We start from the raw sequence: 21374 nt of genomic DNA, 5'->3' as shown, positions 1-21374 counted from the left end.
TGATGTCATCATTGTTAGAAAGGAGGAAGACACTGCGCATAGTATAAGAAATCCCCCAGGATCTAGACACAGGTGGTTGAATGCAGAGAATGCAGAAGATCTGGATGTGAATGGATTCTGATGAGCTCAACCGAGCCACAGGACATGACGACTGGAGGTGAAAAGGGAGGAGGATGGTCGAAGCAATCCGCCTGAAATGACAGCTCACAGCAGAAGAGTAAACAGATTTAAAGTTTGACAGCAACAACATGACTGGCTGAAATATGATTGGTTTACCAAAAATGCACATAATCAGCTGATGACAAGGAGCGGAGAGAGAGGAGAATGAAGTGAGGTGTAAAGATCAGCCTCCTGATTGAAGTGTATGGGAAAGTGTTATGTGAAAAAAGGTCAGCGATGGTTGTCGAAAAGAATACAAAAAGAGAATCTATCCCACCACACAGATGATTAAGTCTGATCTGGTGATTAAAATGCACATTATGTGACTGTTGTTTTTATATGACTGCCACTGTTTAATGTATTCTTCTTTTAAAAAAATGTTTCATGTTGACATGTTTACATGTTAAATGTTTTATTTCATGAATTTTACATATTAATCCTGTCCATAAAAAGAGATGTGTAACTAAAAGTGTGCTGTGTGATTTTAATGGAGACAAATTCATGCATGCACCTCTACCGTTTGGTTGAGGTTCATAATTAAAAACTAAGCAGTCAGTTAAATCAATTGATTTCTGTTGTTTGTGCCCTAAGGAACTAAGAAATGCTAATGGAAATATGTATTATATACACACACACACACACACACACACACACACACACACACACACACATATATATATATATATATACAGAACATAAAATATAAAATATAAAATATATTCTTAACATGAATTTGCTGTCAAAGAGATACTATTTTGGCTTAAAAGTGCATACAACTGACTATGTTCCATGTTTAGACTATCTGTAATCACTGAAGCACAGTTCAGTGAAATGTTGAGCCTTTCACTTACTTAGCATTCTGTCAAACAGCTCCAACACGACAGCATTTGATTTACTGTTCTGCAGAAAATCCTGAAAGGAAGGAGTGCTGACAGCTACCCATAAATATGGATAGGCCACTCAAACCATAATCAAAGGATTCACAAATCATAGATTTTTGTTTTGCTGCTGTCAATACATATGTATGTTTGCAAGATCTCTCATGGACTTTTAGTTATCTACATTTTTCAGACAGGACCTAGCTGAACTGCCCTGTGCTTTACTCTGTAGCTTTTTATCTGCAGTTTGCAAAAAGTGTGTATTCAGTTGCAAACAATATGTACCAGTAAATAGGCCAAGCCAAGTCTACACACACTCATCATGAGCATTTTCCTGTGTGTCTGACCTAGTTTAACCTTCCCATGAGTCTAGACTTTGGTTCAGCGCTTTTCATTTTTCACAGAATGAGTTGTTATATCATTGCCCAAACATGAAGTCAAAACAGACACACGCATATTCATAGATATCAATAAATCCACATATCCGCTCTTTTGAATGCACACGTGCCCAGGCACAGACATTCATAAAGGTGAGTAAGCAGCCACCTGTTTTCTCCATCCCCTGCTTCCCCACAGATCTCAGGTAGCAGCCAGCTCAGCGGTCCAGTACAGCAGATGGAAGCTCAGGCTTCCACAGGCTCAGTCCAACTGGGTTTATGAAAGCACCATGGATCAAAAGCAAAAGTCTGGAGATAACGGTGCAAGAGCAGACAAAGAATAAGTAGTTCAAAAAGTAGCTACTACAACAAGTGTAGGCCTGAGCTCAGCATGCTATACTCAGATTTGGATCCAAACCCAGATGCAGCGCCCCAGCACCCGGGGTTGTTTTTGTGTATCTGACACTTAAGTGTTAGCCTCTGAATATCGTTGCCCTCATGAGGTATGTTGCTTCCTCAATTAAAAAAAGCTGCCATTCAGCAGACAACCCTCAAGTCTTATAAACCTGGTGTTCCCACAGAAAATGAAAGCACCGTACCGCATCAGCAATGTCAGCTACACAGTCACAAAGCAGCCTGCAGCTGTAGTAGACAAGATAAAGCATGCAAAAAACACAGCTATGATCCTTGAACGTGGCTATAAAAGATGCATTAGTAAAGAGGAGGAAACAATGACTTCACCTGCCTGTAACCTCAGAGCTTCGCAGCACTGGAATGAGGAACCTTCAGAGCAGATAAATGGTGTGCTAAATGTCTGAATGATAATTACTTCACAATTTACTTAAGCTGGAGGTGCTGGTAACTGCACGATGAATACGTAGTCAGGAAAACAGCATAAACCTCAAGTCTTTGTGGAAGTTATCACATACTCGGTCAATAAAAAATAAAAAAAACCCCAAAAAACAAAAAACAAACAAGAGAAAAAAACAAGAGTATTTTATTAACATTGAACAAAACAATACATTTCTCTCAGTGCTTCATCGGGGTCATGAGAAAAGTACAATGGGCCAAAGAAAGCTACCACAAACACTTTTATGACAAGTGAACATATACTGAAAGAAGAAAAACAATTTGTCTCATGACAGAACAAATTAAATAGATTCAGTCTTAAATGGCATGTGCAGACAATTTCTGCATTCTAAATAAATAAAAACAAATCAAAGAAATAAAATGACATTTTCTCCTCACGGTAAAAAAAAAAAGAAGTTGAGGAAACTTGAAGGCAACAGACCTTCACCTTTTTAATTTCAAACAGTCACAATAAGCCAGATACAGCATTCCTCAGTATGACAGCCAACAAGACTCAAGTGTCTTACACAGTAAGTGTGCAGGAAGTGTGTGCCGAGCCTCTTCATAATGGTTTGCTTTGTTCTAACTTTAAGACACAGTTATAAAAAAGATACAGCACACAGTACAGGGGAGTATATCCAAATAAATTAACAATTTTTTTTAATAAGGACTTAATTTGATTTGATTTAACTAAATGATTTGTTGGACATTAAGTCAACTGACCTCAGGATTTTCAGTTCTGAAATGGATAATTAAACAGTTTGAACCTGAAACTGGCAAATGTATCTAATTATAATAATAAAATAAAAGTGTAAATGAATAAACACTAAATAAATGAACAAGTGCTGAAAGGCTGATTAGTATAACTTTTATAGATTTTAAAGTGTAAAGGATAAAGTAAACACAATTTGAGTTTCATATATTAATATTCAAGTTTTCAGGACTCTCTCACTTTTGTTGAAGTAACGGACGTCCTCGATTTGTTGGCACAATTTCAATTTTAAGTTTAACTGCTGATGTTTAGGTTTCCAAGGCCAAACAAACTGAAGTTGGCATCGTTATAGTGCTGTACCAAATGCCCTTTTTGCCATTAACAGATTTACAAACATTTTAAAATTCATTTATTTCTCTGCATCACTTTTGGGAATTGCCCTGCAGCACTGATTGCCTTCAGCAGTCTGAGCAGCCACAACCTCTTGGCTGGTGTTTGTGTATGATGTAACTGTTAAGCAACCAGTTTTAGCTCCTTATATCAGTCAAACAATATTTATGACATTCACAATACTTGCAAATGTTCTCGTATCACATTGGTTAGATGTGGCACCCTTAGTTGCATATGTCATCTGATGTACTGTGATCCTGGTGGTTGGAAACTACATTGAAGCTTAGATGTGGGGGTACTGTGCACGTAATTTTTCGCAGTTTATTGCATACAGTCAGAGTTTAAGTGTAAGCCTGGTATATTTCTACATCTTAATTATAAATAAATAAATTATACATTTGTTCCAAATGAAGATATAAAGCATTCAAACTAAGTAAATAATTTCTTAATTTCTTTCTTAATTAACTCCAACACCAATGGTGTAACATCAGAGCTCAGTCACACGGTATTTGGCTGACCAATTAAGTAACTTGACTTAACAAATTCAGTCAGTGACACAGACATTCACATTTATAGGGCTGGTCCAGCCAAAAATGTTGCCTGTGAACATAATGTAGGAATTTCTTTCCAAACGGTATTGGAGAAAAAAAAAAGCAGGTCCCTGGTCCATGTCCCTGATTTTGCAGACTGATATTGCCTACACAGAGTTTCCACAACTTGTACTCAGGCCATGTCTGGCAAGGCACAATGAAGTGGTTATGATTGTAGCACAGATCTGCAGACTGGGATGAGGAGCTCAGTTACATCCAGTGTGGCCTGCAGTTGCAGCACTGTGTCCCAGGATGGTGACAACTAGAGGTGCTGGGAGCTGACAAGGCAAATCTGACTCATACTGTAGCTGTGCTGCATTCTGCCATCCACACTTTCCAAAGCCAAATCACTATATGATGAAGTGAGTTTTACAATGGACTTGTGAGATTGTGCTAGTGATGCCAGCTCAAAATTTCAGATCAATTGAGAAACCATCAACAGCAGTTAGCCTATTGTTCAGTGTATATCTGTGTTTCGTATTCCAACAGTTCTATGTGGCTAGACAGGTATTAATCTATAATTTAGCCCTTTTGCTTGCTAGTGTGGCTAGCATAGCGGCTAATGGAACAGAGATAGAGATAACATGGGATTGTAATCACATGCACTGAAAAGAAGTTGATGTTTGTTAGCTATAATGATTATATCATTATGTCCTATGTCATCTGTGTTTTGATGTCAAGTATGTCAGTTGTTTTCAAGATTATTATGCAGACTACATAGTTTGGCTAATAGCCAGGTGAAAGGCTTAAGCTATAAACTGGTTAGAGGTTTTGGCACCAACAAAGGTAAAGGCAAACCTTGCTTAATTGGCATAGTGTGGCAGGCTGTCTCAGAGAATGCTTTCACCACCAATATGAGCAGTGCCTCAGTGGTTATACTGTTATTGGACTGCACAGACCACCAGCATTCACTGGCTGTGCTTTATTTGTGGCACAATGTCCCTCTTATCTCCAGTCTATCTTGCATAGGTGTGTATGTCTACAAAAGACCTCTTTGTGCAAGTCTGGCGGTCTGGCTTTCAGCATTTGAATTAAACATCAGTATCCATTTTGAAAAAACCTGCACCTCAGGGTATGATTTTTTTTTTTTTCCTTGGCTATTTTTTTTTTCTATAAAGCTCTGTTCCTTCCTCCTGTAAGAACATGGACTCTGTCACAAGCACAGACATAGATGAAAAATAAAGATGCAGGTTTGAGCCAGGACCCACGTCAGTCCTTACATTAAAAAGTACCCATCGACCCGCGCCGACAAGGTTGAGCTGCGTTGTGTTGCTGTGGACGGAGGATGAGCGGTTCCGTTGTAGACAGAGAGGGTGTCAGGCGAGCGCAGACAGGTCATTTCCCATCCATGCAGGGGGCCAAAGCTGCAGACTCAGCAGTCCTGGATTCAGATGATGATGACAGCTATGGATGCACTCGGTTGGTTCCTCCACAAGGCCATTCCTCCTCATCAGCCTCTCAGAGGGAGAGTTCAGCCGAGTCAGCACAACACTGATAAAAATGTCGCTGTGTGGCCTCCTATCTGTGCTTTGCTTTTTCATTCTTCTCCGTGGAGCAAAGGAGAGTGTGCATTTGAGAGGAAGAGAGAGAGTGCAGGAATAAAAGCCGAAAGGGGGAGGGAACAGAAAGGCTATCCATGTGGGACTCTCTCGCTCTGTCTCCGTCTCCCTCTCGTGCAACTCCTGTTGCTCATCAACATAGAGAAACACTGTCATTCTGGGTCCTGACATTAAAATGCATTTCCAATTTTCTTTAACAATATTTCCTACAAATGGTGGTCACAGCATGCAGCAGTAATGGAATTCAAATGACAATGTACCTTATATTTCTTCGGATGCACAAGGGAATTCAAAGGTCGCAACATGAGCAATGTCTCATTTTGTCAGGCGATTGCATTCACTTTAGAAATGCTCTTTTGTGAGAGCTCTTTTATCATGCTCTCTAACAACACATGCTTGGGATGGTTAAAAGGTTTGATTCAGCAGGGTACTGACTAGACCATGAGGAGACACTGGAGTGAGAAGAAAAGAAATAAACCTCTTCAGTTTCCCCATATTGTGATTAATGGTTTAGACAGGGAGATTTTCTGCTTAATTAACTGGTGAACTGCAGGATTATAAAATGCAACCTCCCAAAATATCGTCGTTCCCAGCCAGATTTTACTTTTATCTGCTGCATTCACTTTGATCAGAATGAAAACATCTGTTACGGGTGGGCTGTTGTGGATTTTCCTTTATTTTTCCAATTATATAAAGTCAGTGGGATGCAGTTGCCTATGTAGAAGTAAAAAGTAGTAGAAATACTCAATACATTACTTGTGAAAACTCTGCCTTAGTAAAAGTAAGTAAGTTTTATCAGCTGAAAGTCATCATAATTGGTCAAGCTGGAGCTAAATGTAGGGATTTTATACACAATTAAGTCCAGTGGTTCTCAACCTTTAGGTCAAGTCCTTCCAAAGGGTCACAAGATGTATACAAGCAGCTTATTATGACCCATTGTTACTTTTTATTGTTATGCAACTTCTAGAGGCTGTTGTAATTATGATGGGAGCAAAGGAGGAAGTCAGGTGACAACACGGCACAAACTGTTGCAATGCATATCATTTCTGTCCAACGCCTATAAAATGCATGATAGCAGAAAGGCTTTGAATGTCACTTCAGATAGTATATAGAGTGACAAAGTCCACATAGGGAAGAGGTTGCGGTATGTGAGTGGGTCAAGGACAAGGCTTTCCCCCGCAAGACTGGGGTATGACCATGTCAAATCAAACATTTATATTTACTTGTTGGTTGATTTTTTTAATCTATTTTTTTTTGTTTTTGTTTGTTTGATTCTTTTTATTCAGTTTAAAACAGGTGGCAACCCATCATGTTGGTTTTTGAACTGCCATATTTGAAGCCTCAAGTTTGTAATTTTGTCATCGCCATCTTGGTTTTTTGAAAAAACATATTTAGACTAGAAGGTGGAGCTGAGGAGGAGTGAGGGGTGGATGTGGTCTGCCCTGTCCTCTATCCTGATAGTCAGGCAGGTCGCCATGTGTGGTAGAGTCTGTCAATCACATGATAGCCACATGCCAAATCATACTCTCCTTTATCGTCTATTTTTCTCTAAATGGGACCATAATTAAAAAAATGAAGATCATGCCGTATTGAAGGAGACTTGAAACTAAGGATTGAAACCATGAACTCATTAGGAAAACATTTACTGAGGTAATAAATCAAGTGAGAAGTAGACTCATTTTCCAATAGATTTCAATACAATCTGACTTATTTTTGCTGCCAATGGAGTCACCCCCTGATGGTCGTTAGGTAGAATGCAGGTTCTACATCGGCTTCACTTTTCAGACCCAGAGTCTGAATGTCCATTTTTATTATACAGCCTATGTATGGTTTTAAGTTACAGTTTGTTTAGGTTTAGGCACCAAAACTACCTGGTTAGGTTAAGGAAAGTAGCTACCCTATCATGGTTTGGGCTAAAAAAGGCTGTAGGGGATGGGCATGATCGGCATCCAGCCACAGGACAGAGAAAGAGGTGATTGATTAGCTGCTGCTTATTGAGTAATCACACTCTCCCTTTTAAACGCAGCAGCATGCTGGACCGTGCATGGCTGCCACACACTCTCACACACACGAGGGACACGGCCACAGGGGCCCATCAGAAACTGTCGATCTGTGTTTTAATAATAAGAGCGACTGAACTCACTGAACCAGAGGCGCGTGGTAGAAAGCTGAATATTTATGTTTGCAGTGTGTGAGCAGTGTACACAATAAAAGACATTGTTGGAGAATGGATCGTCTGTTTGTGTTGTTTGTCACAGCGGCAGCGATGTTTGTTAAAGTTAGAAGTTGCATATTTTATAAGCTCATCAAATGTTCTTCATGTGAAGTCTTAATCTGAAAAGTAATTTGGCACTAGAGCTGATAAATAAATGTAGAAGAGTAAAAAGTAATATATATATATATATATATATATATATATATATATATATATATATATATATATATATTACTAGATATATATATATATTTTTTTTTCCATCATTTTTTTCTGGCTTTTTATGCCTTTATTTCTAGGTACAGTGAGAGAGAGACAGGAAAGCTGGGGAGAGAGAGAGGGGACGACATGCAGCAAAGGGCCAGATCGGATTCAAACCCTGGGCCACTGCAGTACTAAGCCTTAATGGTATGCGCTCTACCAGATGAACCACCGAGGTGCCCCAAAGTACAATATTTAACAAATGGACTGTAGTGGAGTAGCCGAATGAGCTTGGTGGCTGTGGCTCAGGTAGCAGAGTGGATTGTCCACTGACCACAGGGTTTGCAGTTTGATCCCCAGGTCCATATGATGAAGTGTCCTATTCAACTCCAAGTAATGAGTACATACAATATAAGTAGCATTACATTTACATTTTAGTGCAGTTATAAAACATCTGTTTAAAACAATATATACATTTAGCACCGGTTGACTGAATGACCTGGTGATAGAAGTGTTTCTATGGAAAATAAATGGGCCAAAGGAGCCTTAACAGGCTGAACACTTTGGAGGAGCAGGCAGTACTGAAAATACACAGCATATTCACCTTCAACTAAAAAGGCAACTCTATGTATTGAAGTTTGAGCCTCAACGGATGTGAGAGACATCACTGAGAAAGGAGACCCACTCTGTGTTACTGAGCTACTGAGCTAGTTTGTGAATCTGTCACTCTCACACTAAAAGACATTGCCCGGGTAACTCCAGATTTGGAAACCCTCTCAGTTTGTGACAAGACAATTATCAACGGTTCAGCAACAAGCTTCTGAACCAGAAAATAAAGATGGAAAAAGTAAAGGAACAGCATGGTAGCTCAGGAACAGCTGTTGATGTTATTTTTTGGAGATGAGGGCAAAACCACCAACACAATTAAGTTAATTAAATTCATAGTTTAGTTAATCTTGAAATGAAATGGAATAAGAGACCCTCAGCCTTGATTTGTTTTTGGATATGAATGTGGAGCTGATAATATCGGTGGCTGTTCATCAGCTCTCTGCCTCACTACTTCACTTTCTTCTCCACTTCCTCCTCTCCATTCTCTTCTCCTTTCTCCTCCTTTCCCATCTTCTCCCATGATCTCTTACCTCCTGTGTGTCTTTGTATTTGTTCTGGCCTGATGGTAAAAGTGGCATCACAGAACTGGGCTCCAACCAGTTAGAGGTGAATAATGTTGGCTCACTATTGACTGAGGCCGTCACGCACTGTGATGACTCATGTTAAAGCGCTTTTTGACTAAAAGGATTTGTAAAAGATGTGTCACTCACAGAGCATTTCCATTCCTCTATTCCCAGTGGTGGGCCTCTTTGGACGAGAACAGTGAAACCATTATCTTTTTCTCTTGACTTATTGACAGGATGCTGGAAGAGGGCTAAATGGAGGTTAGCCAATCACAGCTATTAAGGTCAAGCACATAAATATACACTTCTCTGACATGGTGAAAGGCAGTGTGAGGGCCAGGCTATATTCCCCACTGGAATCACATAGAGATCAAAGCAACTCAGACTCTGATGGATTGTGTCTTATTGAGAAAACTGTAGCCTTTTGATGTCAGGAGACAAAGATGAACGGAGATCGGGGAGAACAGTTGGCAGTGCTCGAGTGAGAGTGGAAAAGCCAATTCATAAGAGTAGACAGAGTATCACTGAACACAGGTACATGATGAGCCAGCCAGCTTCACTGTGGGGTGCCCGACTCTGAACGCTGTACTTCACCTCTGAGTCAAAAAGCTGTTCTCATGGATATGTGACTGAATGTTGTATTTCCTGAATAAGTGCTCATCAGTATCTGCATGAAATTCACAGAACTGAAAAACACTGCAGTTAAGAAAATGTAGATTTTAGATTACATATCCTCTTGAATTTCACATTCAAGAGGCCAACACTGATGGTTGGCTAAAGACGGGATGGAAATCCAAGACCTCAGGTGTGAATACCCAAGCATCCACCCGGATCTTCTCCCAAAGACTTTTTGTGGTGACGCAAAGCTGGCACTATTCTTGGAAAATCACACCTGAAGGCCTGTTGGTACCTGTTCTGACAGTCTGCACTCAAAGGCTGCCATCAATAATCTAACAACAATGTCTACAGGACTGGCTCTGGAAATGTAGTTCGTTTTAAACGACCAGTGCTGCCGGTGACAGTTTCAGTGGACTAATGCAGCGAGACACCATTCTCATGAAGAACAAATAAAGTCAAATGACCTTCTCTCATAAGCAGATGGTCCATTTTTTCGAATCTATGTCACTGATAAATGTTACATTATGGGCAGATGGCAGCAGACAAAGTTCTACCAAGCAGAAAATGATACAAGGTATTTCACATAGTTGCTACAAACAGATGTTTTGCACTGTTGTCACCAGCAATGACCTCCTCAGACACATTATCATTAGATGCCAGCTCTTCTGACTGTGGCTGCCATCTTGAATTAGTGACGGCCTAGTGTGCAGAGGGCCTTCCTGTCTCCCTGTCATCTCTATGGAGACTGAGGAAGTGGATCTCGCCCACAGCTTGTGCCCACATTTCACATCTACTCAGCTTCACGCCACAGTATTCCTGTAGGCTGCTGCAGAGCACGATTCTGCACATGAAGCCAAGCAGACTTAATAAACATGATCAACTCTCCCATCCCTCTCTATTTAGGGCTTTAAAAGTCTTCAGATGGTCTAAGTACAACAGAGGGAGCAGCAGTTTGGCTGAATATGACGTTATAAATTGAGGCATAAGTGCAAGCAAGCATATTTGTAATTCAAATTTCTGTGTGTTGCATCAAACATCTCTTATGCTGCTACCTGGCAATGCTGCAAACTCAGATGACTTACAAGAGACTGTAAAGCTCATTTGTTTCAGCCCTCACCATGCCCACTGTCTAGAGCAGAGGCCAATAAGGTAATGGACGAGGCAGACAGCTGAATTTAAGTTCATTGCTTTTGATCCGAAGGGAAAATCCTTTACTCCAGTTTAAGAATCAAACAATAAGGATCATTCCTGAAGGCTAATGACATGTTGCAATCAGATGCATGACAATTAGCAGATGACAAAGTGAGGATATGGCACATAAAATGTAGCTTAATACAAGTAGAAAGTGGTTTAATTTAGCTATGCTGATGACTGCAAAAACGCCCTCTCTGAAAAATCGGTTTGTCACACAGGACAACTCCTGGGATGACTTGTTTTCATTACATTTATTTAAATTTACTCGTTTCCTTTGCAAGTACAGTGTTTGCATAAAACAAGGGGGAAAAAACAAAGTGAGCAAAGCATTATTAGAAGGTAATATGACAAGCTGCGTATGGGACAACAATGAAGAGAACAAACATAAAAGGTTTATTGTTTTGACAAGAGCTGTTTGATGCGAATCAAAGGAACAGGAGATTGATAGACTGATGAAAGCAGTCAGATCATATTTATATATTCATCATGACATTTAGCTTCCCTCAGTTTCAAAAACCTCTCTACTGTCACTGCCAAGGAAGTTCTTCTCATTTTACGCTGTTTGACATTTGAAGTCAGCTCAATGTGGAACTCCAGGTGGAAAAGGCTTAATGGGGATGAAGCCGGGTGACATATGAACTGTGCAGGAACTGGGAGTTCACTGTTCCCCACTGAGGTTGTAATTATGCAAAACAAGGGATATTAAAGTTAAACTATCTCGGGTTTGCTTGATTGAGTGAATGATAAAACATGTGGTAAATGGATGGATGGACAAACAAGCACACAGACAAAAATACAGGTTAGTATTCACAGGATCTGCAGCTCACACTATGTATACCACTAACACTAATTGTTCTACGGCTCATCAGATTTTAAGTCTGCACAAAATACCAACTCATCTCTTCTGGATGAAATCAATCACACCTCTCAGTAAAATGTCAGGAAGCAAAGATCCATACAGATTAAAAGGAAACTCTGTGTTTTGAATTTCAAACCCTTACAACTTAAAGGCTTGTGATATAACCGTGGTTACTGCGGTGCCAACAGCCGTAATCCTGCAGGCACTGTACGTACATTTTTTTAAAAACTTTTTTTTGTTATGATTTTGTTTGTTTATTTAGCTAAATATGGGAATCCGTTGCCTGCTTAATGCAGAGTTTTAGGCCTACTGCACCTTTCTCTGGGATATTCAATACAGTAGCCTATATAACAGTATATAGTACTTGGTTATTTAGCTGGCTGTTGTTGTTTTACAGGCCAGTTGTTTGGTCTTTGAAATGCATGTATTAGGCTAATCAGAGTTTTATGGTGGTGTTGTGTCATAACTTTAGTGCTAAAACATTAATCAGTCTCTCTTTCTCTCTCTCTCTTGCTTGCTCACTCCCTCAATGGGCAGTCATTTGTGCCTAAGTGGGAAACCTAAAGGTAGCTTACAAGTGGACAGGTGGTTCTTGTGCCTACAATGAAACATGATGCTGCTGGTGCCATGGCGTGTTTATACTGCATATAACTTGTTCAATGGCATAATGATAACTGGATGTCACTCTAAATGTCTAGTACAATGCTTCACAACTGATTTGCCATAATGTGCTTGTGATACGACCTCATGATGGAGTTTGACAACAGAAGTCTTCCATAGCTGTGCAACTGAGAAAGGTGTTGGTTTTCTACTCCAGGCTGTTGTAAGCTGCTGCTGTACTGGACAAACATGCCTATTAGCAGCAAGCATGGACCCAGTTCTTATTATGATCACACATGGCCTTACAATATTAAAACATGCATGGAAATTAAAATGAATCCCTGCTGCACAGCTGTAGCCTGCAAGCAAGAAGGCGCAGCTGTAAAATTAAAACATGTATTTTCTCCTACACACCATAATAATGTTTGTTAAAAAGTGACACAACATGTATTTCACATTACACAGTAAGAACCAGGTATAATGACATGTAATATAATGCATGGCTATTCTCCCCTTTTTACTCATTTCTTTCACAATAAGAGCCATCTTGTTAACACCGCTTTTGTTGCCCAGTAGATAATCCTGTATTTTCAGAAGTACAATAGAAGTATAATTTATTCCTTATTTCCTCTAAAATGTCCAGTTGTTAGTGTTGTTTTCCTCCATTGAGCTTACATTTTAATATATATATATATATATATATATATATATATATAAAAAAGTATTTCATTGGTTACTGGTTTATATAACTAAATTACACAGTAAATTATGGGCTGCTTTATAAAGGGTTGGATAAAGAAACCATAGTAATAGAGACAGAGTTACGAGCTCCTTTTATACACAAACTGCCCTTGCTGATAAACTCATCCCATAACGCGTCTTATGGCCATGACAGACACGGAGCAACCAGGCCAGTTTTGTTAAGGCTCTGACATATCTCTGAATGCAATTATTCATTGTCACGCCACACGCTATCTTCATTGCCATCTATTTCCCAGCCCGCATGTCATCTTATCGTCCTCAGCCCCTGTGAACCGTTTCCTCAGCCCAGCTTCCTGAGCACAGCAGGGAGTGGATATCTCAAACTTGCCTTGTTAAACACAAAATAGAAGGCAGGCCACAGAAACGCTGAGTGTCAGAGCCACTGGGTTTGTTCAGCAAACACCATCAGTTAGAAATTCATGTTTGTGTAGAGGAGACACTGACAATATATGAAACAGGGAAAAGGTGATAGATAGATAGATAGATAGATAGATAGATAGATAGATAGATAGATAGATAGATAGATAGATAGATAGATAGATAGATAGATATGTTTTTACTAATTTGATGATGAGAGCAAAGTGGAAAATGGGTTTGTATTAGATGAATATTCATGACTGTACTTCCCTGAAATGGAAATACTTGATATGCTCACCAATCAAGTGACTTATGTCATGGGAGCACTGTTGCTAGGCAACTGACAACAAAAAAAGTGGACATTGCCTTGCCTAAATCAATCAAAAATAGTGAATGAATTTTTATTTTATTTTTTTTTGCTGCATTTAAACATTGCACTTGGGAACTTGGGACCACAGAACTTTTTAATCGACTTGATGACATATTGATCATATACAGCTTGTAAAAAATAGGATGCAGTGAAATGTCATGGCTGAATATTAGCAATTCTGGCGTACAAAATGTTCTAGGCATTACATTTGCAAAAATGTTCTGTTACATCTGAAAAGAACTGCAGGAAATGGAAAAAAAAAATTGAAGGGAATAGAAGTGCTCTGTAATTTCACTCATGCTTGCTATGATTTTACATGGTTTCTTGACATGCCTGTGCCTTTTTGCAGATTCTGCATCAACTTATATACGTCTTACAAAAGGTACTATATAAATGAATACTAGTATTAGTTAGTGAGTTGATGCAAAATGAAATTAGAATATGCATGTGTTACAAGAGGAGCAACATAAGTCTTTTCATGCTATTTTTCTTAATTCACTATTCTTTTTTTCTCTCATTACATTACTCATTTTGTACATACCCTTCCTTATATATGCCCCAAGAGAGGGAAGACACTTACGTTTAACTTTTTTTTTTTTTTTTTTTTTTTTTTTTTAATGACTTTCAACTTAAACTTGAAGAATATGCATCACTGTAATGTTTGCAGGCTCCAAATGTTCTAACTTTTCTCTTGCTGCTCTTTCTTGCACAGGGGTCCCTTTCGCCTCCCATATCTAACTTTCTGCTTAAAGGTAGAATATATGTTTTAAGGGCTTTCTCTCTTTCTCTCCTGCCTCTTTCCGTGTGTGTGGGCACGTATAAACATGTGCATACATATGTGGACCAGACAGGAGCATGGTGATTATCCGTAGGGAAGCTGGGGTGAGATCGTGGTGAAGCATGATGAGTGGGAGGTGTATGATGCTGGCGTGCCACCATCTATTCTTCTGGCTCTGCAGATGACATCAGCCCTAAAGGCAAAGTCTTGACACTGGACATCTCTGAGTCATGGGGTAGAGGTCCACAGTGAGATGAGATCTCTTAGTTACTCCCTCACTCTTACACACACACACACACACACACACACACACATACACACATACTGTACACTTCCCATCATGCAGAAAAGAAATACTGGGGTTTGGTAGTGAATGAGGAGTCTAAGGTGAGATGAATGATCAGATCAGTGATGCACAGTAGCTGCAGGATGAATGGTGACTGTCTCCACAGCCACAGTTTCACACATGGCTGCTGTCAGAACAGTTGTTGTGAACTATAGCTTGTTTTTAATGTTACTGGAGCAGTATTTTACATGTTGTAGCTAAAGACTGATGCAAAGCAAAACTTCAGAGCAGGACAGACTGTCTGTATTCTATTTTTCTTCTTTTTTATGTTACAGCCATCTGATGATCTTACATTACTGTAGAACTGCCCACAGAATTGTCGATGGAAAAAACAGACTAGAGGCTCTGTGCTTATGTTCAGTGGAGGAGACAGGTCATGATGGTGTGAATGTAAAAGTTCTGGCCCTGCAGAAAGGTTAAAGTTTAAAAAATCTGCTGTAAGTTCCAAGATGAATGGAAACATGCAGGGTCCAACCAGCTTTACTTAACTGTCTTCTTACCTTAAGTGAAACTAAATATAGCAAGGGCTAAAGCCTATACTTATATATAATAATGTGTCTGGTGAAATGTTCTTGTCAAATCACTCAACATTTATAGTTTTGCACATTGTTTTTTTTTTTTAACACTTCATTCTACAGCTTATTATGAATAAAAAACCCTGCACATTCAGAGACCTTTTTGTGGCCATGTCACACAGAGGACGAAAGACCTGTTTCTTGGTTTGTGTCTCAAGTCACATTTCAGAAAGCTAATACACAGCAAAACAAAACAAAAAGTCTTGTGTGCTGCTTGCTTTTGTTGTTTGTATGTTTACCACTGTGCTCCACAACCACCATGCACCTATTGTGATGTATGATTGTGATTTCCAAGGTGCACATTGTATGAAATTCACCCCGTGATTGATTTCTCCTTGCACAGGGGGAATGACAGTCTGAAGATTATCGGTTTGTTTTTCCTCTCCCTCTCTCTGTGCACAGGTAATTTTCATGTTGTGAATGGAGGTATCGATTCAGGCTCTGCTCTGTTTGTCCTCAGCTCAGTTTATCATCTGAGGAGAAAACAGGAAGGGAAACTTGCACAACTTCATGGCATGGGGGAATGTGATCAATAGTTCCAGCATGACAAGTAGCTTTCTGAGGGATGTTTGTCACAGATTTGTGATTGGATTTGACTGGATTTGAATTCCACTCTTCATTCTTGATTCACTCGTTCCAAAAACATCTATTTTTTTCTTCCTTTAGTTCTCCCTATTAAAAAAAAAATATTTTTCCATCCTGTATTTTCATTCAGATGCTAGCAGCAGAGTGCTTGTGGATGTGATTAATTTTGATATCTGCTTTAGCTGAGGTTTGTCGTTGACTCATACAATATACGCCACAGATACAGAAAAATGCTAAAGCAGATAATTTAGGTGGAGGTGGTAACACTTCTGTCAAAGGAAAGAAGAAAGCAGCTGCTAACCTATGATGTCTCAATTCACTGAACATCAGGTTTCAAATTGAAGTTTAATGAACACAACTATTTACCATCTGATACGGTAACCATTACCCTATTTTTTATATTCTTTAAATGATATATTAAGCCTATATTTAACGATAATTATATGTGGGAGTGTCACTTGGAGCAACCCCTTTCACATGAACTTATCATTTGTTAACATAAAAACATTGACGATAGCAGCTTTAGTGAATCCAGCAGGATACCAAACCAACCTCTGCTGACATGTCGTCATCAATTATTTGCACAATCCTCCCCTACATGCAGCGGCTATAACACATCTTGCCAACATTGTTGCGAAAACAACCTTGACTGACTGTTTGCACTGTGCCAACTGTGTGCCCTCTGAGTCTGGTTCATATGCAGCTTGTTTCAATCAGCAAAGCATTTTGGAGAAAACAATGCTTGAATTAATTGCAGCTGGGGATTGCATGTTTTGTCTACCTCAGCTGCCTGGTAATTGTCAGGTACAGACAACATGCCCAAAAAAGTAAAACTCATCATAACCTGAAGCAGCCAGGGTGTTGTCTTTACCTCTGGGACTGGCTTAACTGTTAGGCAAAGCAGGGAGATCCCTCAGAGCCCCAGATCCACAACGGCATCAGAATTCCCTGGTTCACTGCATGTCCACTGGTTTACTTAATATGATTGAAAGGTAAATCCTGCTGTGCAGACATCCATATAACTTTTCACTGGTGTAAGACGCCACACTTCACATTCTCTGCAAACAGATGATTAACCCATTAAATACGAGTGTGTTGTCGACGACACATTTGCGCAGGCACACTTTGGATTACCATAACTCTGTCACGGTTTGAGCAATCGAAAAATTCCTACGGTTTCTGAAAGCTAAGACCTTGCACTTTAGGCATATAGGTGTCATTACGGTAATTTCACCAGGCGGACATTCTGAGGCTCCGGTGTTAAAGGATTAATCAAAACTACCAATAACATCATCTGTGTGGTATTATGTATCTTTCAGAACTTATTGGCCAATAAGAGTAAGTTATACATTGACCAGAATTAAGAAGAGGTGGGATTGCATGTCCTGTGCTTGTGCTTCTAGGTCCTCTGCTGATGATTCAGCTCCTTATTCCCATTCCGTATTTTTTCTTTCCTGTTCAAGTGTCCTCAGCCGACTCTGTTCTTCCAGGCTGACCTTGGCTCTCTTCTCTGTTCCTTACATCATGCACTGTCTGTTTCATCTGTTGCATGTCCTTTTCATCCATGTGCCCTCTCCTGATCTATAGCGGTGACCGACACTGAGATGCTGAGATGCTGGCTTGGACTGACACTTGACTCCATGCTCCTGGGCCTACAAGCTAAGCTTTATCAATTGCAATGCGACCACATCAAGGTATTTTGCTTGGCTGTTATTACAGTTATTAAGCGGTTGTGTCGTCTGAATGCTAGAGAGTTTGTCTCATTATGTCCATCACATTCAGCAGTACTTGTGCTGCTGTAAGTGCCGTGCATTTGCAGTAAATTTAAATGAATGAAAAAATTGATTTCAAAAATAACAGAGGGATTCTCTCATACCAAAGACAATCAGTTGACCTTTAACATCCTCCCATCTGCAGATCTTTCAGGTTGCAGTTGTATTATATGCTATATAATTACATTTTACCTGGCTTATCAGGTTTGATTGAGGACCAAAACATACGTGTTTTCAAGCTGTTGTAAGCCTCCACAGCATATTTGATACTGCTACAGAACAGGCAGTAATAAAGGGGGTAAGTGCTTAGTTTCTTCTGGCAACGATGTTTGTGTGTTTGAATTGAAAGAGCGAGAGAGAGAGAGAGAGAGAGATACCAGAAATGTTTTTAATGCACATCAGCTGCATTTCAAGTTGTGCTAAAAAAATGTGTTAAAAATGAGAAAGAGTGTTAAAAAAGCAATGAACAAAAGCCAAGCTGGTATGGGTGTGGGGAGAGCGGTTAGCCAACAGACTGTAATGTCATGCTTCAGTAAAGCTGCTGTGGTCAGAGCAGTCAGCAGAGGACAAGAACAGAAAAGCAGCACTGGTGACATTATTTGTTGAATCATTGATGTCGACAAGATTTTGTGAAACGCTCCACTTCCATGGCACCTCCAAATGTCCACGGTGGTTCATAACTGCATTTTTTTCCCAAATTGAATACAAATAATAAAGTGATGTAATTTTCTAATGTGAAAAAAGAAAAAATCTAACTAGGTAATGTGAGACTTTATATTCACCCTCCCTGAACTGCACAGTTGCAACATTTATTGATTTATCCAATGAGCAAAATGGGCATTGACATCCATCTCTTCACTCACATAAAAACATGAAGGCTCATAATTCTGTGAAGTCAACTGCTTTGACTCTGGTGTTATATTTATGCTCAGGTGTTTAAGTCTATTTAAAGTAATCTTGAATTCCAACCGATCGGGGAGCTTGCTGCTCTATTGGATTTACTCAGTTAATTTGGGAACCTACGGGAGCTACACATACACAATCCATCGGTGCAACACCCTTTCAAGAAATGAGATTTGGCTTTCACCTTTTTTCTTCACTTTTATTGTATATTTCACTAATGCTCAGCAGAGTGGAATACGCTTTTGGCCCAGGCCATGGCATAATCTTTATTACTGCAGCTACAGTGTGATGCAGCATGGAAAATATCAGAAGACAAAAGGTGAAATAATTTGCTTCTGACTGTGTTTCTGGTGATGTTCTACATTTTCCATCCATTTAACATTAACTGTTGACTCCCCAGACATCTGATTGGGCCAGAAAAGGAAATCTATCTGTGTGAATGCGAGGACAACAATTATATTTCACATTAGCTGCATGAAATGACAGTGTCTGTGACAGAGGCTTTTGTTCTTTGTCATCTCAGAGATCAGGATCCTTCTTCCCCTGACAGGTGCTCTTAAAAGAGTTTGAATTCCAGAGGTTTAAGCCAACATGAATATATTTGAATGCTTTGCAGTCTGAGAAAAATCCTACATCTCCAGAATATATTGTGTCTTGATAATGCTGGTGTAGATAAGACAATGAAGATGCTTATTTATGATGCCACAGGTGGTGTGACATTAGGGGAAGATCTCAAAGTGATTAGATACATTAAAGCTGATCATAAATAGGTTTATGAACAATACTTTTTGAGTCAAGACATTATATGACGTTGGGATATTCTATGCATGCACAAATATAATATATGCAATAAATATACTTTAGCTTTCTATTCATACGAAAGTCACATTTGCAGGTCACATGTGCAGCTGAACACATGGTCCATCACAGCTGCATTTAACTGATAAGGCACTTAAGGAACAAACCTGATGGCAGCTCTGAGACCAAAGACCAGTAAAATAGATTGACTGTATAAATCCCATGTGGAGCTTTCCATATCTTAATAGACCAGTGAGAGGGCAATGATTTACAACACAACAAGCTATGGTTGTAAGGTTGGTGCTATGTATGTATGTGTGTGTGTGTTTGTGTGTGTGTGTGTGTGTGTGTGTGTGTGTGTGTGTGTATATGGTTGGTGCGTGTTTGTGTGTTTGGCAAGCTCAGGAATTTTCCTGTGCGGCACGTCACATTACTTTTCCTGAGTTAAGAAATACAGCTCCCGCACAGCACATCTGCTCAGAGCCACAGAAGGACCCGGTGAGAAACCAAATGAAGCTGTCTGCTCAGCCACCGCTCTCCACCCACTCACACATTTCCAACTTTCAACTGTCTACAAGCTACTCACTGTTTTTACCCTCTAATCTACACCTGAAACCTGACAGCAAATCCAAATGAAACTGACACTATAGTTGGATGGATCACCCGTAGGCTGCACTTGATCTGCAAAGGCTCCAAACACACAGAGATGGGAATTCTACTCATTTTTCCAAACACTTGAACAGCAGTGTTGGCCAAACATCTCTCATCTATTTTTGTACATCATTATTCCCAACTTGAGGCTTGAGTCTGCAGGAGGGTTTGCCTGATACATCAATGGGGTCAGAAGACAAAGGGGCCTATCCATCCTGACAGAGATGCGGCTACTTTTGGAACTTTGGAGGACACTGTCTCTCTCATATATAGTATAGGACTATCAACATGGGCATGGTATGAGTCAAAGACCAAATTCTAAAATACCATGAAATAGAAACAATTTAAGGTGATTTTTTGGCCTTGCTGTGTAATTTTTAACCATGCTCGCAGCCTGGCTCAATAGCAATGGTAAATGGACTGTGCTTAGTGCTTTCCTTGTATCATCAACCACTCAAAGTGCTTTAGACTACAAACCACATACACCCATTCACACACACATTCATACAATGCATTTGCCTACTGCATGTTTTTTTATCCCACACACACCAAGGATACATTACTCTGGGTTCAGTATCTTGTCCACGGACACTTCAAAATGTGGACTGGAGGAGTCAGGAATCAAACCATTGACCCTTAGTTTAGTGAACAACTGGCTCTACCTGCTGAGCCACTGAGCATTGTCTCAACATCTACTGGATAGATTTCCCTGAGAGTTGTACACACATTCATGTTGCCCTGAAAATGAAGCCTAGTGATGTTGGTGATCCCCTGGTGATCACATACAAAGTAAACTGACTCAACATCTACTGGATGGATCGGCACAAATTCGTCCAGACATTTATCCACTGGGGACAACGCTGGAAACCTTGAAAGCCTCCATGAGGTTCATGTGTGGGGTCTTGAGTGAAATGTCTTGACAACTGTTGTATGATTTGAAATGAAATGTGGTGCCAACATTCATGTCCCTCATAGGATGAATTCTAATAACTTTGGTGGTCCCTTACATTAATGGAAAGATTACACCAAACAGTCTCAGTTGTGATTTGTGTTTAGCACTAATAGTGAATGTTTGCATGCTAACATAACTAAACTGAGCTAAGA

Source organism: Trachinotus anak, unplaced genomic scaffold (assembly GCF_046630095.1).
Source record: "Trachinotus anak isolate AG129_WGS33_773 ecotype Australia unplaced genomic scaffold, CSIRO_AGI_Tana_v1 ptg000028l, whole genome shotgun sequence".
Classification (NCBI taxonomy): domain Eukaryota; kingdom Metazoa; phylum Chordata; class Actinopteri; order Carangiformes; family Carangidae; genus Trachinotus; species Trachinotus anak.
This window is presented reverse-complemented; position numbering follows the sequence as displayed.